This window comes from Pinus tabuliformis, chromosome Q (assembly GCF_031772625.1).
Source record: "Pinus tabuliformis cultivar Carrire ecotype Pingquan chromosome Q, CPIR1, whole genome shotgun sequence".
NCBI classification, from domain to species: Eukaryota; Viridiplantae; Streptophyta; class Pinopsida; order Pinales; family Pinaceae; genus Pinus; species Pinus tabuliformis.
Window position 1 is genome coordinate 1031356502 of NC_142296.1, and position 19334 is coordinate 1031375835.

Consider the following 19334-nt stretch of genomic DNA (forward strand, 5'->3'; position numbering starts at 1 on the left):
AAACTTACAATATAACAATATTTTTAACCTAGATATTCACGTCCACTTTGCATAGATATTATTAACTTGTAAATGGAGTTGTCTTTAGTGCGATTTTTTGGCGTTTAAAATCCCTAGGGCACTTCTATTGTGCAGGGGTTACCCATCAAGTTTGTGATTTTAATGAATTTCTCCCAGATTTTACAAAAATTAGACCAGAAAAATCCACCAGAAAAGCTTCCAAAAAGTCGCACTAAAGACAACCCCCTTATAAATAGGCATTGTTACAATACCATGGGCCAATACCATGACTCATAAATACAACATGCCTAAAAACCATCTCTCATTTCACACTCAAAATATTTTATAAATAATTTATTTAAATTTAATTTTATATGTTTTTATTAAATTTAAAAGGAAAAAAATTATAATTACTTTTAAGATATATCTATACCTCTATCACATGAAAATATATAAGATATAAATAGTGCTATAAATTAAGGTTCATTCCACCATATAAATTAAAATAATAATTTTGTAACCATATTTAAATTTCATTCCTAAGCACAAAAAAAACTTATACTTACAATATTACAATATTTTTAACCATGGATATTCACCACCACTTTACCATGAATACCATACCATGGGCCCCTTATTTTATAATCAAAATAATACTTACAATTAACAAGACTTTTAACCATAGATACTCACCCCACTTTACCATGGATATTATTAACCAAATCTTACCATGGGCCATCAATACCACATGGTCAAAATCCATTCTCATTTAGCAATCATATATATATATATATATATATATATATATATATATAATTTTATTACATTTTTGGGCCAAGAGACACTCTCCATCCTAGTATGGAAGAGTTGTTGTAATGTCCAATTATATTATGTTATCTAAACATTTTGACCGGGTCAAATTACATAAAAATAAAAATATTAATTAAAACATTTTGACTTAATGAAATTATATAAAAATAAAAATTAAACTAAAAAAATAAAATTAATAATTAAAACTATCTAGATCCATCTTAACTTCTAGAGGGATCAAATTTCTGCAGGTGCAAACCTTTCTTAAAGAGGTTTTCACCTTGAGAGATTTGATCCCTCTCTACGGAGTTAAGATGGATCTAAACTGGTTTTAATACATTACTAGGATGTATATATTGCATAAAATATCCTTTGTAATTGAACACTTGCATATTGTAAATATTTGTATATACTCCTTATAACTACATAATGATGGGTGATTAAAGTGAAGGTCCATAGGGAATGAAATCACATGCATGATTTTATTTCACAATTCAAGGAATTAAGACCTTTAAGTTGTAAAAAATGAAAGTGATAAAAAATAATCTTGATATAAATAAAATATAGAAATGTGAGAGTAATGCCATTAGGATTGAAAAGGGGATTTTAGAATATTACAATGGGAGATTATATAAATTACAAAAATATTTTTTATGATAATGATATATGTTTATTTTTTAATTTTTTATTGGTTTGCTATGATGTGTAAATCTTTTATTTGTTTAGTTTTTATAATAATAATAATTTAATTTTAAAGTCACGGTTAAGTTAGATATTAAATTGGTGTATAACACTTTTTAATTTGTGGGGTAAGAGACCCAGAGTTAAGATGGATCTAAATTGGTTTTAGTACATTATTAGGATGTATATATTACATAAAATATCCTTAGGAATTGAACACTTGCATACTGTAAATATTTGTATATACTCCTTATAACTACATGGTGATGGGTGATTAAAGTGAAGGTCCATAGAGAATGAAATCACATGCATGATTTTATTTCACAATTCAAGGAATTAAGACCTTTAAGTGGTAAAAAATAAAAGTGATAAAAATTAATCATGATATAAATAAAATATAGAAATGTGAGAGTAATGCAATTAGGATTGAAAAAGGGATTTTAGAATATGAAAGTGGAGATTACATAAATTACCAAAACATTTTTTATGATAATGATATATGTTTTTTACATAAATTTTTTATTGGTTTGGGATGATGTGTAATTTTTTTAAATTTTTTATTTGTTTAGTTTTAATAATAATTATAGTTCAATTTTAAAGTCACGATTAAGCTAGATACCAAATTGGTTTATAACACTTCTTTATTTGTGGGATAAGGGACCCATCTTCACGCAACGATGTGACTACTAAATTTTATGAAGGCATACATATTGTATCCCCTTTGGATTTGAACTTGTGACCTTTTAGGAGGCAATGCATCCTCTTAACCATTAAGCCCTATAACATACTCCATTTTTTTCTTTTTCCTTTTTGTTTTCTGTTTGAACGTGTTTATAAAATAGAGATGTGCAAAGGATTTGTTTGACAATGGTAGTATTGGCAACAATGAAATAACTCATAAAATAACATTTAGGAACTCACAAACTGATATAACTCAGATTTATTTTTAGATTTTGGATTACAACGTATGACCAAAACGAACAATACCCAGATAACCAAAATGCTTCAAAGACACAATTCAAGCATACCCAATAAATATAGAAATGCATAAGTCTGATTTTGAATTGAAATCAACAAAATAATTGTAGCAATGTTACTATAGTAGCAGTAATGTAGCATGGTATTGTAGCATGGCACTGTAGCGAGCTCTAAAATCTTTTTTGCCTACCACAAATTTATTGGAAATGCATAATTCTGATTTTTAATTGAAATCAACAAAATCATTGTAGCACTGTTACTATAGTAGTAGTATTGTAGCATGGTATTGTAGCAGTAGTGAGCTCTAAAATCTTTTTTGTCTACCACAAAGCTCTAAAATCTTTTTTGTCTACCACAAATATCTACTCTAGACTATAGATATCAAGCCAACTATGATCTTTACATGAAAATCTCTCAATAACATGAAGAATGAAGAATGTCGCCTACAAGGGGTTTCATCCTTACAAACCAAGAAGAAGTAATCTCCTCCAAATAATGGCCATATCAAATATCAAAACCAACATATGTAATGAACTCCACAAATTTGTTGTTATACTCTCCCAAGAAGTTTGACCCTCTTCATCAAGCCATGTGGGACTAAACAAAATTAATTTTAGTCTCTTAATTAAAGGCTTCATTCTTCTTTTTCTTTTCTTTTTTTAAATAAAATATCTCACTTTATAATTGGTCCTCATAGTCCCTTCATTAAAAATATGAAAATAATGTTAAACTTAAATCTTTGATTTAAATTTAGCAGTTAATAACTTATTGTTATTTATTTAAAACCATCGGACTATATAAAATGTTGAGATAGTAATCAAAACTGAACCCACCAACAATACTAAAAATAGTAACCCTACCAACTAGCCTAGTCAGCGCTCAAAACTGACTTAATAAAAATAGTAAGTATTGGAAAATTATCCCAAAATCATTCTAAAAAAAAGCATCATGCTCATAATCTTGATGAGACCTTAACTAACCATCAAACATTGTCAAATTGTTGGATTAATCACCTCTAAGGTTCTCTAACCCTAACCCAATAGTCTACATGAACCAACTAATAAGCTAGAGGTCCACCAACTATTGGAAATGTATTTACACTAAGAGGGGGGTGAATCGGTATAACATTGATTGGATCGTCATTAAACACTTTTTAATTCATTTAAACAATTAATTTATCCATTAATAAACCAATAGAACATATGAACAGCATATCAAAAACACAATACATAAAAAGGAAAACTCAAACCACATAAGCAGTATAATCATAACATATGAACACCAGAGATTTTAGGTGGAAACTCTTCAGGGATAAAAACCACTGAACATTTTGTCTTCTTATTATTCTTATCAATCTTCTTTTACAATATATTGGCACCAACCAGTATGCAAGCACCGACTTGTGAGATATGCGAGCACCCACTCGTTTTTTACATCAACTTTTGTAGGCGCCCACCTACAAGAAAATTTAACCTAATTTTTTTTTTTGCAAGCTACAACTAGCTGGAAGCACCCACTCCCATTTCTTATATGCTCCAACCTATCTTTTTCAGGCTACTGCCTAAAAGGAGACACCAATCCCCTAACAAATTAAAAATTTACCTTGTTGGTTTACTTGGTCTTTAAATTTTGAGTTCTTCCTTCTGTTTACCTCAGCTGTGTACTTTGTCTTTGCCCCCTTTATAGTTGTTTATCTCCTCTACTCCTCTTTGTCAATTATGTTCCACTTCTTCTCCTCTTCCTCTTTCTCTCTTTGCTAGGAAATTCACAAACTAGATCTCACAAAATTCAATTCACTAGTTATTTTGCATTCCAAAAGCCCATCTTATATAATTTGTTTCCTATTTGTATTCTTATGCAGGGATTTGAAATGAAAAGGTGGTATACTCATTTGTTTCACATTCTTCTAAAAATTGGAATTGACATTTGCATAACCAAAATTCTTAGCAAGGGAATGAATGGTCTTCCAATTGAATAATATTCCAAAAGTTTGTTTGTATTCCAAATGCCTAGCATGAAAATGAATAGTCTTTAGCCTTTGGAGTTAGCGATAAGCCTTTTTCGTTAAGGATTTTCATGTTATGCAATTCATCACCTCTTACTCAAGAATATACACACAAAATTAAGTCTGAAATTTCAAAACTCCTCTCACAAAAGATACAATCACCATACAATTTGCATGCTTTGAATGAATATATTACTAACATCTTGATGAACTATGATGATACTTTAGCCATCTCAAGTTTTTCAAGTTTCTTCCAGTCCCATTCACATTTCAACACTTTCTTTCAAAGTTTGGTTCCACAAAACAATTCTAAGATCACTTTCAATTGGGCATGGTATACTACACTAATAAATTATAGGACACTTTTGCAACAAAATCTTGAGCCACTTTTGCACTTGACACAAGTTGCATATATGTTCCTTTGCCACCATTAATGCAGATTTACAGAGTTGCTTCTCCTATAAGGAAACCATTGCATAAAAATTTTGTTATTTCTATTAGAATAAGAGTTATAATAGGTTGCAAATGATTCTCTTTGAGCTTAGTCCTGAGGTCGTTCTCATCAATCCCCTGAGCACAAACTCTCCTTGTACAATTGTAAGGTATCGAGGCATCACATACTTAGTATGCCACTTCCAATTTGCAACAATGAACCACTTTGTTGTTTAGGTTGAGGCTTTACAAGACCATTTTGTACAAGTTTTGTTTCCAACCAAACATACATCATGTCTCTCCTCTGCAACCTCAGTTCATCCTTTGGTTATGGATGATCATTATTCATTTCTGAATTATGGGCATCATCAAAGAAAACAAATAATTGTTCTGTCCTTGAATTAGATAAAATGAGCTCATTCAAATTGCATCACTGCCCATAGAGAAACCCTTTACATGATACCATAAATGTATCTATAGAGGAAAAAAGGCAAAGAAGATACATTTCTAGCAACAAGTCATAACAGCAGTCAAGTGGGTGTAGCTCAGGTGGTAGGGATGACTCGTTATTATCCTCCCCACCTAGGTTCTAGTCCCACCGAGATTGACATGCTTGCTCCTTGGGAGTCATATCTACATGAAAGATAATCATCTCATCTAGAGACAGGTGGGTTTTCCATGGTTGTAGCTAGTATTAATCTCCAGTATAGTGAACCACCAAAAAAAATGTCATAACAAAAAAGTTGCAAAGCCTCAAGGTTGAAATAGTGTTAAACATTGGATGAAGGAAATATTTGCACCCTATTCATCAATATTTTGACTCACTGTTGCAATTAGAAAGACTCCGGGACTAAATTTCTTGCGTCACTAGAACTATAATATAGAAGAATCTTTTTCTACTTTCTTTGCATTATTTATGCATGTTATCTTAGATGACCTTATTTGGAACTCACCAAATATGTGTTTTCATGTCTATTTTCAATAAGTCAATGATCATATTTTGTCACCTCTTAGTATCCATATCTTTTTTTTCTAACATCTATCAATAGAGCCAGTGTTCGCCGCAACAACCAAGGCATCTTGCAACCCAACATTGCCAATCTCTTCCCAACAAAAAATTGTGTATTCAAGCATCTTACTCCACAACTATGCATTTCAAGTGGTTTTTATATGCATGCCTCCTATGCAACCATAGATAAACCCTTTGTGAGAAACATCAAAGATCTATGTATCTCTTTTTAATCTTATTGAAAATTGGCCTTCAACAAAGACTACATGCCCTCCATGTGTAAATTATTTAGGATGAACATGATCACTCGCTTTTTGTTTACACACTAATGATGAAGGCAATCTCATAGTTAAACCAACTACTAATGAATTTATAAAGATTGGTAAGTTATTGGGCTCGAAACAATATATTCCAAGAGAAGTTTTATCAGTGAAAGTTTCTTCATGACCCTGAGTTGGTTCACCTTACTGACATTGTGACATCTAGCTAAAACCTTTGACATCAATGCAAAAAACTTTAACATTATCCCCCTTTTTGGCATTAATGGCAACACTAATTTGATCTATTACACCTCACCCTTTAACATTAATGCCCTCAGGTCTGAGATTCTCTTATCTAGCATCCACATAGTTGTAGTTATTGGCATTTTGTAACTACTCTGGCATCCATGTAACACAAGTGACTTAACATCCATCCTTATAACGACTGGATTCCTTGACTAAGTAATGATGTGTCATGAGGTGCACATCGGGTTCAATGAATTGTAACGCATACTACCTTAGGTTCACAATTGGCATCAATTGCTAAGACTTGGCAAAAGATTCGTAGAATCCTCTAATTAAATTTATACTACAATGACACTCCCATTATCATAAGGTATGCATCAAGTTTGCATACCCTCAAGTCCTCTTCAGGCTATGTAACAGACATATGTATGTTCCTATTTAGTCATGTCCACATTCACCGCACCATCTGCACTTGATTCATTGATTACAAAAAGTTATTTATTGATAATAGAGACACCACATTCGCAGACTATATAATGGATCACAACAAATGGATTAATGTTAGAAACACATTACTCTTGCTCCTAGAATATTCAGTTTGCATATTTGCAATTCTTCAAACTAACATTATTTTTATGATTGGATGTATTCCTCTGAGTAGGGTGGTATGCATTCCTTTACATCTTGACTGCTCCCTCCTTGCATGGGTTGTTGTATTTTTTATTTCTGTTTCCATGGAAGTTATGTTCTCTCCTACCAGAGAATTGTATAGATGTGGGCACTCTGGTTAATGTGTAGTTTTTATGCATGAACTTTCAAATCTACCTTCATATTATAAATTTTTCATTTAAACTATTTTTGCAATTTGGTTAGCTCCATTTATGCTTTTTATCTATTAGTAAGATAAATATGTTCCAAGAATGCTCCATGTCCTTTCTACTGTACTATTTGTTGAGGATGCCCCATTGCCCGAGTCATATTTACACTTCCCCTATTTGCTGTTAGTTGACCACTAATTATTGTACCATTGATCATGTGAGCCAATTATCTTGGACACTTTGTCATTTTTGCGTCAAGGCAACATCTTTTCCTTTGGCTATTCATTAATTTGACTCTTTCATTCTTTGCATGGGGAAAACTTTTTCATTGTTTTTCATTCATTATTGTTTATTCATGCAACTCCCCCTACATGGAGGCACCATGTTCATTTGCTTATTTATCGCTATGTATATTTGTATTTGATTGTTAGTCACCCTCTATAGTTAAGCTTGACAACACTAGTATTGGTTGAGTTTGTCATCACTGGTCTAAAACCCTTCTTTCTTTTCTTGTCTTCCTAGATTTGCAATTCTCAAAGCATCATTGAGATTTGAACAATCTCCATGAGTTCACCGTCTTTGTAATTTATCCTTACTACTATACTCTTATGGCCCAACTGTGTGGTGATTTTATCTATCTACCTCTTACATGAATTTTCATTCTTATTGGTGTTGACTATTACTTTTTGAGGTTATTATGCTTCAATTTGTTGCTCATTGTTTGAAATTTCCATTTGCCACTTAAGCTCCATAAAAATGAGTCATGCTCCAAAGCCATTTCTTTGTGACATGTGGATTGTCAATCTTATGATTTTCTTTATTGCACTGGATGAGAACATGATGTATGTCACCAAAATTTGTTCATTATGGGGGATGTATAAGGTTTTATTTGAGGCCCTTCAACAAGTTAATGCATTACATATTGTGGGTACTGAACATGTGAAAAAATTCTCTCCAAAAGGGTGGTTTGCTTGGATTCATCTACCGAGCCTCTTTACCGTAAGGCTTCATCCTCAGTTTATAAGAGTGGATGCACAGTTTCTGGGGAAAAAAATCAAATGATGACTCCTCCAAAGAAACCCCTTTTCTTCAACCCTGTGCTAGGGTTATTCTACTTCCATAGAACTGCTCACAATCCATGCCCTAATAATGTGCCCTAATGTTTTTGCATTGTTTTGTAATCTAGGCCCAAAATTATGTTAAGAAAAACATGTATTTAAACATGTATTTATGTTGGAACAAACAGTGGTACATGCTTCTACATACTTCTTATTCATTGATTCAAACTTGCCTAGGTACAAATGTTGGAAATGGTTGCAAGCTGCCACAATATTCCTTTAGCACTTCCCTTGGGTTCAACACCTAATATTGTTGAGTTTACTTATTTTTTTGCATGAACCTAAGGAAGGGACAATGCTAGGGTTTTTACTTATTGAAAACTCTTCAAAATATGTCCATAATTGTTCCATAAAAGACACTTCAATAGCCTTTTCTTATTATCATGGTTTGCTCAATGTTTGTAGGTCATGATGGAGGCTATATTTGCTAGTATATCATCCACATGATGCCAAAAAAATGCCCATAGAATTTCACAAGCAACCCTCTAATATGTGCCCAAAGGAAGATAAAAAATCCCTCTCAGAAAGAAATTGTTCAATTGAATGAGATCTATTCTCTTAGTGTGAAAGCAATTGATTATCAAGAGGAGAAACCAGATAAATAGCAAGCTAAGGTTGACTTATCCTTGATTGAAATAGAAACACTCTCAATGGAAAAAAGAGACTGGAAGAAACTTCTTCAAATACTTGAAGAAAGAGAGCATGATTTTAAAGAATAAATTATTAAATTGAAAACGTAGTTAGAGGAGGCAAGGATAGTTGAAGAGATAATGGGCAGATAGTTGAAGGGAAGAAAGGAACAATGTGAAACATTATAAGTCGAGGTAGTTTCAACAAGAAATAATAAAATAGAAAATCTTGCTGAAAAGAAACTATGGGAGATAATGGAGCGGTATCTAAAAGGCATGCATTCGAAGATGATAGCAACATGATTAGGAAGGAAGGAAGCAAGAACAAGCAACAAAACCAACATATGAGGAATGAATCAAAGAATTTTTTTTTTGCAAGAATGCCATCTGCTTCTAGAGATGAATTTAGAAAGCCTGAAATATTACAAAGGAGGAATAACAACTTGTTTTCTTCTCTATTAGAAGATGTTAAGTGCTTCAATTGCCATACACTTGAGCATTTTGCAACTAATTGTAGGAACAGTCAAATTAGGGTTTATCAACAATATACGCAGCAAAATATGTAGCTGAAAAGGAATTTCTCTCAAGCAAGCAATGAAGGAAGATCACTCCTCTCACGAAAATCATATACCAGCAGGTACACAAGTTCTTTTTATGCCTATTGTTATTCAAACAATATATTTGGCCATAAGGCTATTGATTGCAAATCTTAGGCAAAGAAAAGTAGGAATGCATTGCATGTAAAGGGAAATTCATATGTGGATAATAATACAAGAAGACACAAGTCATTTTCCCCTTTCTCGATCACATAAGATACTATATATGTGACAATCTTGGCCATATGGCCAAAGGCTGCAAGTTATCCAATTCTTTAAAGCAAACCAGAAAAATGGAGGAGGTCATTCAAAGCAGACTAAACAAGAAGCCAAAAGGATGTGCACATATTAGAAAGCATCCCACTAAAGTATGCAAGAGAAAATAAGATGCTCTTATCAGGAAACAACTTACCTAGGCTTGGAAAAGGAAGGAAGAGCAGCAAGTGACTTCAATGAAAAATTGAAGTCAAAACGGTCTTAGGGGGAGCATGTAGCAACTTCTTAAGTAGCATGAGGAATCATTTGAGATGACTTTTTTAGTAGAGGCATGGTGTGTCTTAGTGTTTAAAAGCCAAAGGCAGGTTTGCAGGATAAGGCAAAATGCATAAGCCCAGGGGGAACTACTCAAGGAAATGAAGATAACCATGAGAAAAGATGAATCTAGTCAGTGTTTTTATTGGAGTAGCAGTCATATAGTGTGAAGCACATCAGGGGGAGAGCAACTCTAATAGTGTTCCTTGAAGACATGGCATCTCCCTAGTGACATAATTGGCGTTAATACCATAGCAGAGACTACATCCTCTAGAATGTTGAACAAGATAAAATTGAAATGCAAACATTACAGAGGTTTAGGGAATTATTAACTAGGATGGAAGAAACATTTGTTGTTTGTTATAAGGCTAGTGAACAGTATGATCAAGAACCCAAAAAAAGGGAAATCTCATAGGTATGTAACCATTTTTGGGCATAAGCATGTCTTATCAGTCTGTTTGTGACAATCACACTAATGTTAATAGTGTTCGCATTAATGTCAAATGGTTATGAAGGTCAACATAAATGAATACACTTCAAGGTGAAGTCCCAATGAAGAATCACGACTTGGAAGAAAATTAAACTCAAACCAATAGTTTGTGATATTGTTTGTTTCATAAGTAATGTTTGTTATGGTGTTTGTTTCATAAGCAACTTTTGTGATGTTTTTTTTATCATAAGCAAAGTAAATACATGGCATAAAAGGTCCTGAGAATTTTTTATTTCCATTGAACATGAATATTATCATCAGCTTACAATATGCTATATGTTGAATTAACATTTCCAATAAGTGCACTCTCCTCGCTTATATTCGAGTCATGAATTATCTGATTAGTACCCAACTTGCAATCAAATTCACATAATCATTTTGTTGGTGCTGAAGGTGTTGTAATAGTGCTTGAAGTTGTTGTGATGCAGATGGTTGAAGATCTAGGAAAATAACTTTTATTTTTCCCTAATTCAGGGAATATACACAGATTAAAGCTTAACTAATTGCATTTGCAGAGCATACTGCCAGTGGAAAATTAGCATCCACAACCCAAATTACCAATGGGGAATCAATGTCTGTGTCTTGTAGCATGGATAAAGAAAATTTTGGGCCTTGTCTTATGAAATCATTGTTGTTAGCTTATATTACTATAATTCTTTTAATATTTCAAGGTCCATTTGTCTTGACTTATATTTAAAATTTTGGAAGAAAGTGAAACAAATTGGACCACCCAAACACTTCAAATCCCTGCATAAGAATACAAACAACCAATTAGTGATGTATATAAAAAGATGTATTTTTGGATGGAAGGGTTGCTAGTTTTTTAATTTCATGAGGCTTAGTTTGTGAATGGCCTTGTAAAGAGAAATGTACAGAAATACTTGAGGAAGAGGAGAAAAAGTGAAGCAAAATTGAGGAAGAGGAGCAGAGGAGATAAGCAACTATAAAGAGGGTAGAGATAGAGTATAAAACAGAAACAAAGAGAGAGAAATTCAGAATTTAAAGACTAGGTAAACCAACAAAGTAAATTTGTAATCTTGTTAAGGGATTGGTGTCTCCTTTTTTGTTGTAGCTTGAAAAAGAACAGATAGGATCCTATAAGAAGAGGGAATGGGTTCTCATAGAAAGTTCTAGCTTGCAAAAGAAAATAGAGGTTGAAGCCTACAAAAATTGATGTAAAAGATGGAGTTGGTGCTTGTCTTTACATCACAACAAAAACATGGTTTTCTCCCTTTATGGGTTTCCACTTATATTTGGTGTCATGTGTTGAATGTGTTGAACGTGTTGCTTGTGTGTTTTCTTTTGAATTCATGATTAATTGTTGAACACCTGTATAACTTTGCTAATTGTAAAATAATAGGTTAAAAGGTTGTTAAAATAATTTGAAATTAGTTATTTAAAAGACACAATTATTTATTCACACCCCCTCCCCACCTTCTTAGTAATTGCCTAGTTTTCGAAACCAACTCCACTAGTTAGGAAGTATAAATTATATTTTTCCCTTCCCAAAATTGCTTATCCTCAAGCAATCCCAAATCTAGATGCTACAATATCTGTTTCTTTTCCCTTGTGGCATCCTCTACTGGAAAGTTCTTCCATTTGACCATAAGCTCTTTGATGACCATCTTACAAAGAGTCATCTCTTTAATACCATTGGTGGCCACTTGAATCAATATTAACTTCCCATCCTCATCCAATGGTGGTAACTCGGATGTCGGAACCAAGTTATGACCAAGTTCCCTCTTGAGCCAAGATACATGAAATACATTATGAACCCTACTACTAGTTGGTAGCTCAAGTTCATAAGCAATCTCTCCAACCCTCTAAGATACTTTGAATGGTCCATAAAACTTGGGCTTTAATTTCTACACTCCACTTTTATTGAGAGTAGATTATCTATATGGCTACAATCTCAAATAAGCCATGTCCCCAACCACAAAATTACTCTATATCCAACGTTGATTAGCATACAATTTCTATTGATTTTGTGCCTATTGCAAATTTTCCTTTAGTGAATTCATAATGTATTGACTCTCTCACTGTAAGTCCTTTTTCTTGGGCACTCTACTATCCCCAAACAATAGATCCATGAAGTTGGGAGCGTGTGATAAGTAGTAATATAGAAATACCCACCAAAATTTACCCATTTGATCCAAGCTCTTTATTATCCAGAAACATATTTCCTTAAATAGCCCTCCACCCATCTTTCCATTATCTCCATTTGACCATCTGTCTATGGGTGGTAGCTAGTGCTAGGAGTGAGTTTGGTCTTAGTCAATCTGAAGAGCTCCTGCCAAAACATACTCAAGAACTTGTTTTCCCTATCATTAACAATATTCTTGGGCATCTTGTGCAACTTGAAAATCACTTTGAAAAACAAATTAGCTACCTATTATGTTGTATAAGTGGTTGAAATGACAAATAAGTGTGCAAACTTAATCAACCTATCAACCACCACGTAGATGCAATATTTACCTGATACCTTTGGTAGCCCTAGGATGAAAACCATAGAGAGAGATTCCCATTTATGATTCGGAATGGGTAGGGGTTGAAGCAGACCCATTAGATAAGTATGCTCATTCTTGTTTTGTTGGAAAGTAGGACACTCTCTAACATTTTTGGGCATTGGGTACCGCCCGAGGAAGAAATTTAGCCTCCCTCTTAGCCTGAAGGAAAGAGAGAGGTTGCTGGTACTAGGCTAGCCCTCAATATAGACTCACTTAAGAGTGCAACAAGTTACTCTATTCCAGAGAATAAACATGTCAACATACGAGAGGATAACAACTAGTCAAAACTCAATTGACGAGGACACTCTCTAACATACTTAAGGATTTCATTTTTAAGTCATTTATGTGTGAATCTCTCTATAATATTCCTATATGTTTTAAAGAAACCTGGGTGATCAGCCATAGGTGCATCATGAAACGTCCTCGATATATTTACCTTAAGCTATAAAGAAGGCAACAAATAATTCTTATACTATAAATAATCATTTACCACTATATATCTTCCATCATTAATTGTGCCTTCCATAACCCCTGTTACCACGAATATTTAGCATACTCTATTGTAATTAACTCCCTCCAATCACCAACGAACATATGTGAGGCCTCCTAGAAAGTATATCAACAACTACATTCTTCTTCCCTTTGACATATACAATGTCAAAATCATATGCTTGCAATATATTGACCTACTTTTGTTGCTTATAATTTAAATCCTTTTGGTTCATGAAATATTTCATGTTACCATACCCTCTTCTATTGCTTGAAATATTATGATATGTTTTAGTCATAAACTTACATCCAACTAGGTATGATATGAATTTAGCCAAGGCATGCATAATGACCAATATATCTCTATCATAAACTTAATAACTCCTCTCCACGCCTCTAAATTGTATGTTGTCAAAAGCAATTGCGTGCTTATCTCACATCAAAATGGCTCCCATCCCCTCTCTCGAAGCATCAAACTCCAACTCAAAGGGTTTGGACAAATATGGTATTTCCAACACAAGGCATATGGACATCAACTACTTGAAGTGATAGAAAAACTTATATGTTGAATCATACTACTCAAAGGCACCCTTCTTAATCAAATCTATAAGTGATGTCGCATTTTGTGAAAATCCCTTAATAAATCTCCTATAGAAACCATAAAGACCAACGAATCCGTTAAGCTAGGTGAAATTTGTAGGTGTAGCCCATTCTAGAATAGCCTTGATCTTCTCAAGATCTACTCCTACTCCCTCTTCAATGATGATATGACTGAGATAAAGAAGCTATATTATCTTGAATTCACATTTAAACTCCTTAGAATACAAAGACTCGCTCTCTAAGATGCTCAATACCTCCTCAATATGTTCGATATGATCCTCCCAAGTTTTAATAAAAATCATAATGTCACCAAAGAATATCAAAAAAAATATCCTCAACTGTCCCCTAAACACCTAATTCATACAATTTTCAAAAGTGGCTAAAGCATTTATTAATCCAAAGGGCATTACCAAAAACTCAAAATTCCCAAAATGGAATCTAAAAGAAATCTTCTCAATATCGCCTTCTCTCGTCTGAATCTAATGATCCCTTGACCTCAAATATGTATTAGAAAAGTATTGTTCCCCATGCAGCTCATTGATAAATTCATCTATCCTGGGAATTGGATACTTGTCCTTGATTTTCTTCTGGTTCAAGTCCCTGTAATCAATGCCCATCTATGTTGTTCCTTCCTTCTTCTTTTATCAACACTACTACTAATGTGAAAGGACTTTTGATGGGTCTTATGTGACCCATCTCCAACAACTCCTTAATTTCCCTTTTTATTTCATCCTTGTACCTATTAGGAATTCCTTAAGGAGTAGTGATCATCGACTTAGTTCCTTCCTATAGCTCAATGACATGTTTGATTCCCCTCTCATGAGGAACTCCTTGAGGGATACTCTTGAATACCTTGCTATGTTTGGACAACAATCCCTGAATATTAGGATGGTAATTGTTCTTTTATTGGTTTGACATTATAGGAACTATTGACATGATGAGACACCCTATCGCCCACTCTATTTGGTCATGTATGATTATTCACTCCATCCTCTTGAGTGGTACCACTCTAGGCCCTCCATATGAAAGTCCTCAAAGTACTACTGTCCTACTTTGATGTTCAAACTTCATTTGAACTTTTGTATATTGAAAGAGAACTCTACAACGAACATCGTCTATGCCATACCAAGAATAACATCATTGTCCGCCGTGTGTACCACATAAAATTAATCTTGCAGTTAATAATCACCCAAATGTATACTTATATTTGAAATCTTACAGGTACAAGGAGTCTTACACTCATTACCTACCATTAACTTAAAACCACTATGTTCTTCTATTTGCAAACCCCTCTTTGTCTCAAGCTTGTCATCAATGAAATTTTGAGTTTCCCCTGTATAAATTAAGCAATAACTACACTTCTTACCTTGAATATGATTTCCTTTTGTGCACTAGAGAGTCATGTTATGGCCCTATCGTCTTGGGACTCTTCATCTAAAGTGTCGTCCTCATCACTATTCTCTAAATCATATTATTGATCTATATTTTTTCCAAATGTTGATTCTTCAACAAAAAGTACTCTAACTACGTATCTTTTGGTTTCAAATTGAATTTATGTGAGGGGTGCCATGGCTCTCTACAATAGAATCACAAGTTCTTCCTTTTGAGGTCATTTAGCTGCTCACTATCTAACCTATTAGAATCATTTCATGGCTATTGTGATTCTCTTTGAAATTACTTTTTGTCTTTATACCCATTCCATGCAAACCATTTCCATGGAAACTTGCTTATAAAAGTAGAAGCCTCCATGTCCTTTGATTTTTTATGGCTTCCTGTAAGGTAGGTGGATTGAGGACCTTAATCCAACCTCTCAAAGGTTTTCTCAAACCATCCATAAATAACACCATGAATCTTCTTTTTGAAATATCAGTGACTAACACTGCAAGCCTCTAAAAATCTACAATATAAGTGTCAAGTAAACCGCATTTCTTAAGTTGTGTCAACTCTTTGAAATGAAGCCTTGGATCCTTCTTATCAAATCTCTCACTCAACCTCTATGTAAAATCTATGTATGAAGTGATCCTATCATGTCCCATCGTGATAATCCTATGATGCCACCACTCATGTGCTATGCCATCAAGGTGTATAGCCGCATATTTCATGGCCTCTTCCTCCGGCATTGGTTTGAGTTAGAAATAGGCGTCAACCTTATGAACCCATGTGTGCGTTGAAGGCTTCCCTCAACCATCATAATATGGGAGAGTCAATTTTCCCACTTTCTTCTTAAAACCATAATTTTGTGCTCTATCACTTGTGCGGGGTCTATGTTTCGGGATCTATGTTTCATCCTAACATCAATATAATCTCTAATTGATATAAAAACCTGAAACTCTGTGCCACTATTTGTGCAATCATTCATAAAGTGATTCTATAAATTGGTGATTTGTGTCTCATTTTCAACTAGTGTTGGTACTTGTTGTACTATGTAACAACCCCCCCATTTATAGGGATGAATAGTTAGTATTTGACATATAAATGGGGACCCTTTTAAATTTTTAGCCTTTGAAAATAAGCACTAACTCTAAAATTTTGCCTTAAACCTTTAGAATGGAACCCATACTTAAACTTTTATCATTGCATCTCGCATTTTTCATGTAACAATTATAAACATCCTAAAGAAAATCCCAAAATGTGATATGCAATAAAGCCTCTACTGTGATTTTCTGATCGTGACACTCTAAGAAAATGCGATCGCACTTTGCGAGTCACAATTTAATAAAGCATACCATTATGTTATCCCTTAAAAATTGCAAAATGGATATTGCGATGTTTCGCAATCACATTTCGAATTATATACAAATAGAGCTATGTTGCAACGTTTGAAAGTTGCGATGCGGAAAATTAGGCATAAAGTGTGAGAAGTTACTGAGTTTTAATGAAATATCAAGTGGGTTGATAGAGCAATTATTGTTTAGCAACTCGAGGAGAGAATTTAATGTTTTAAAGTCATGGCTAGTTAACATAGAGATTGCTTTCAAATATTCCCATGATTCAAGTCATTTCAAAGAGCTCTTTAGCCTTAATTGCCCTCTACTGTTTACGCTGATATATCTCTCTTTCATTTCAGGGAAGCTTCAAAAGAGACGTCCTTATGGAAAGTAACGCAAAAACAGAAGCAATAGAGTGTTTCAGAATCTAAGGTTATAGAGATGTCGCCCATATTTTTTGATACAGTTTGCAGTGCTAATGGAGGAGCAACAACGTGGGAAGCTATCTATAATAGATTTGAAGATGAGCGACCTGAAGTTATTGTTACCAACGCAACAACAGATTCAATACAACCCTCAACAATTCAATTCAAAGACGTTGCTTGCTCTTTTCTTCACAAAATAGGAGCAAGAGCCAAGTTACTACCATACACGGATATGATTAGATGGGTGGTGGAAAATGCCAATATTGAAGACAGACAATTCAAGAATTCAAAGATGGAGCTGATGGGATCATTTAAATCCGAAGATATGAAACAAATGTATCATCTTCCTGACCCTCAATATATATATCATAGATCATTCCTGACCAAATTCTCGAACACAATCACAGGTGAATGCAGCCCAGAACACAAGGAAGACATGGGAAACAGAGGCTATGACAGAATCTAGCAAAAGGTCAGCTGAGAAAAAGGTCAAAACTGACCTAACTTAAGATACCAGTCCCATAGGCAAAAGCAACAATATGGAGCAGGAATGGGACCAATTTAATAAAAAACTCTAAGATACTACCAAAGTAACAGATATCCAAGAAACTACATGATATCGTACTCCACACCAAACTCAGAAAGTTTCAGATCTAATGAATGAGCAAGGGACAAATTCACAGAATGCAGAAATTATACCTACATTTCCGACATCTGAGATTATCCCGAAGGTTACAAAAATACCTCCTTTAGATGTATTCTACAGCCCACTTTATAAGGCTATAGTAAGAAGATAGAGGAAGAGAAGGAGAGTGGAAACACCTGAAATCCCACTAGAGAATGAACCAATGGATATAGTCTGGAAGGATATTCCTTCAAATCCAACTAAAAATTTAACCAGGTTGTCACAATTTGTAGGGGCATATGCTAGTACCACCATTGATAAAGCCACTGAAGTATTTTTTTGAAGAAAGGATAACACAACTTGAGCAAAATCTGGAAATCGAGAAAACAAATGTGAACAAGCAAGCCACAGAACAAATAGTCCAATTGCAGCAAAATATGAAAGTACTTAGGATAAGCCACCAAGCTGATATCTCAGCAAAGAATATGCAAATCCAAGAGTTGCAAGAGACTATGGAAAAATATAAAGATGTCCCCACTGTTGATGATTTCATGAAAGAGGCATTGGAGCTAAACTCCATTTTGTCAAAACAACAAGATCTATTTTGCCAGAAAATATCCCATATCACCCCTTATTTGAATACCAGTGATCAATTAACATATAAGGCAATTGATAAGAGAACATAGTTAATGACTTAAATACTAAGATCTCTGACTATATTGAATGACAAGAATCCGAAGAAGGAAGAAGCGCTAATATGCCAGAGATTGAACAAACACATAAAGACATATTATTCACAGATTCGAATGCGCGGATCAAGCAGGCAGATTTAGCAGTAGCAAGAGTAGTAGGAGTGGCAAAGAATATAATAAAGGTAGTCAATCATACTTTGCACACCAGCAACTTGATAAAAGAAGTTGATCCAAAGTCACTGCCAGATTTGAAAGACTTAGATAAAAACTAGAAAGCAAAGATGAAAATCCAAAGAGAGGCAATCATGAAATTATCAAAGACTGACTGGGAGGCATGTTGGAAATTTCTTGTCAAACCTCACAGCCAAATTATGACTCTGAATTGTTCACTCAATTCAACACAAAGAATGCTTCCACCTCTTACAGATGTCTTCTTTGCAGGACAAGTCAGAATGCAATTCAGAGCACCTCCTCAAGTAAAACCAATGTCTGACATATGCGACCTCAAGGAAAAGCTGGCAGACAGCAAGAAATTTTCATAGCCTCGAGTCATCAAATCGATTTTATTTTTAGATTTAGTTACTAGTTAAGAGGAAGGTTGTTTGAAACCCCCTCAAACATTTTGTATAATCTATTTTTAAACTTTAGTTAGATAGTATTTATATCTTTCTCATGCATTTAGAGA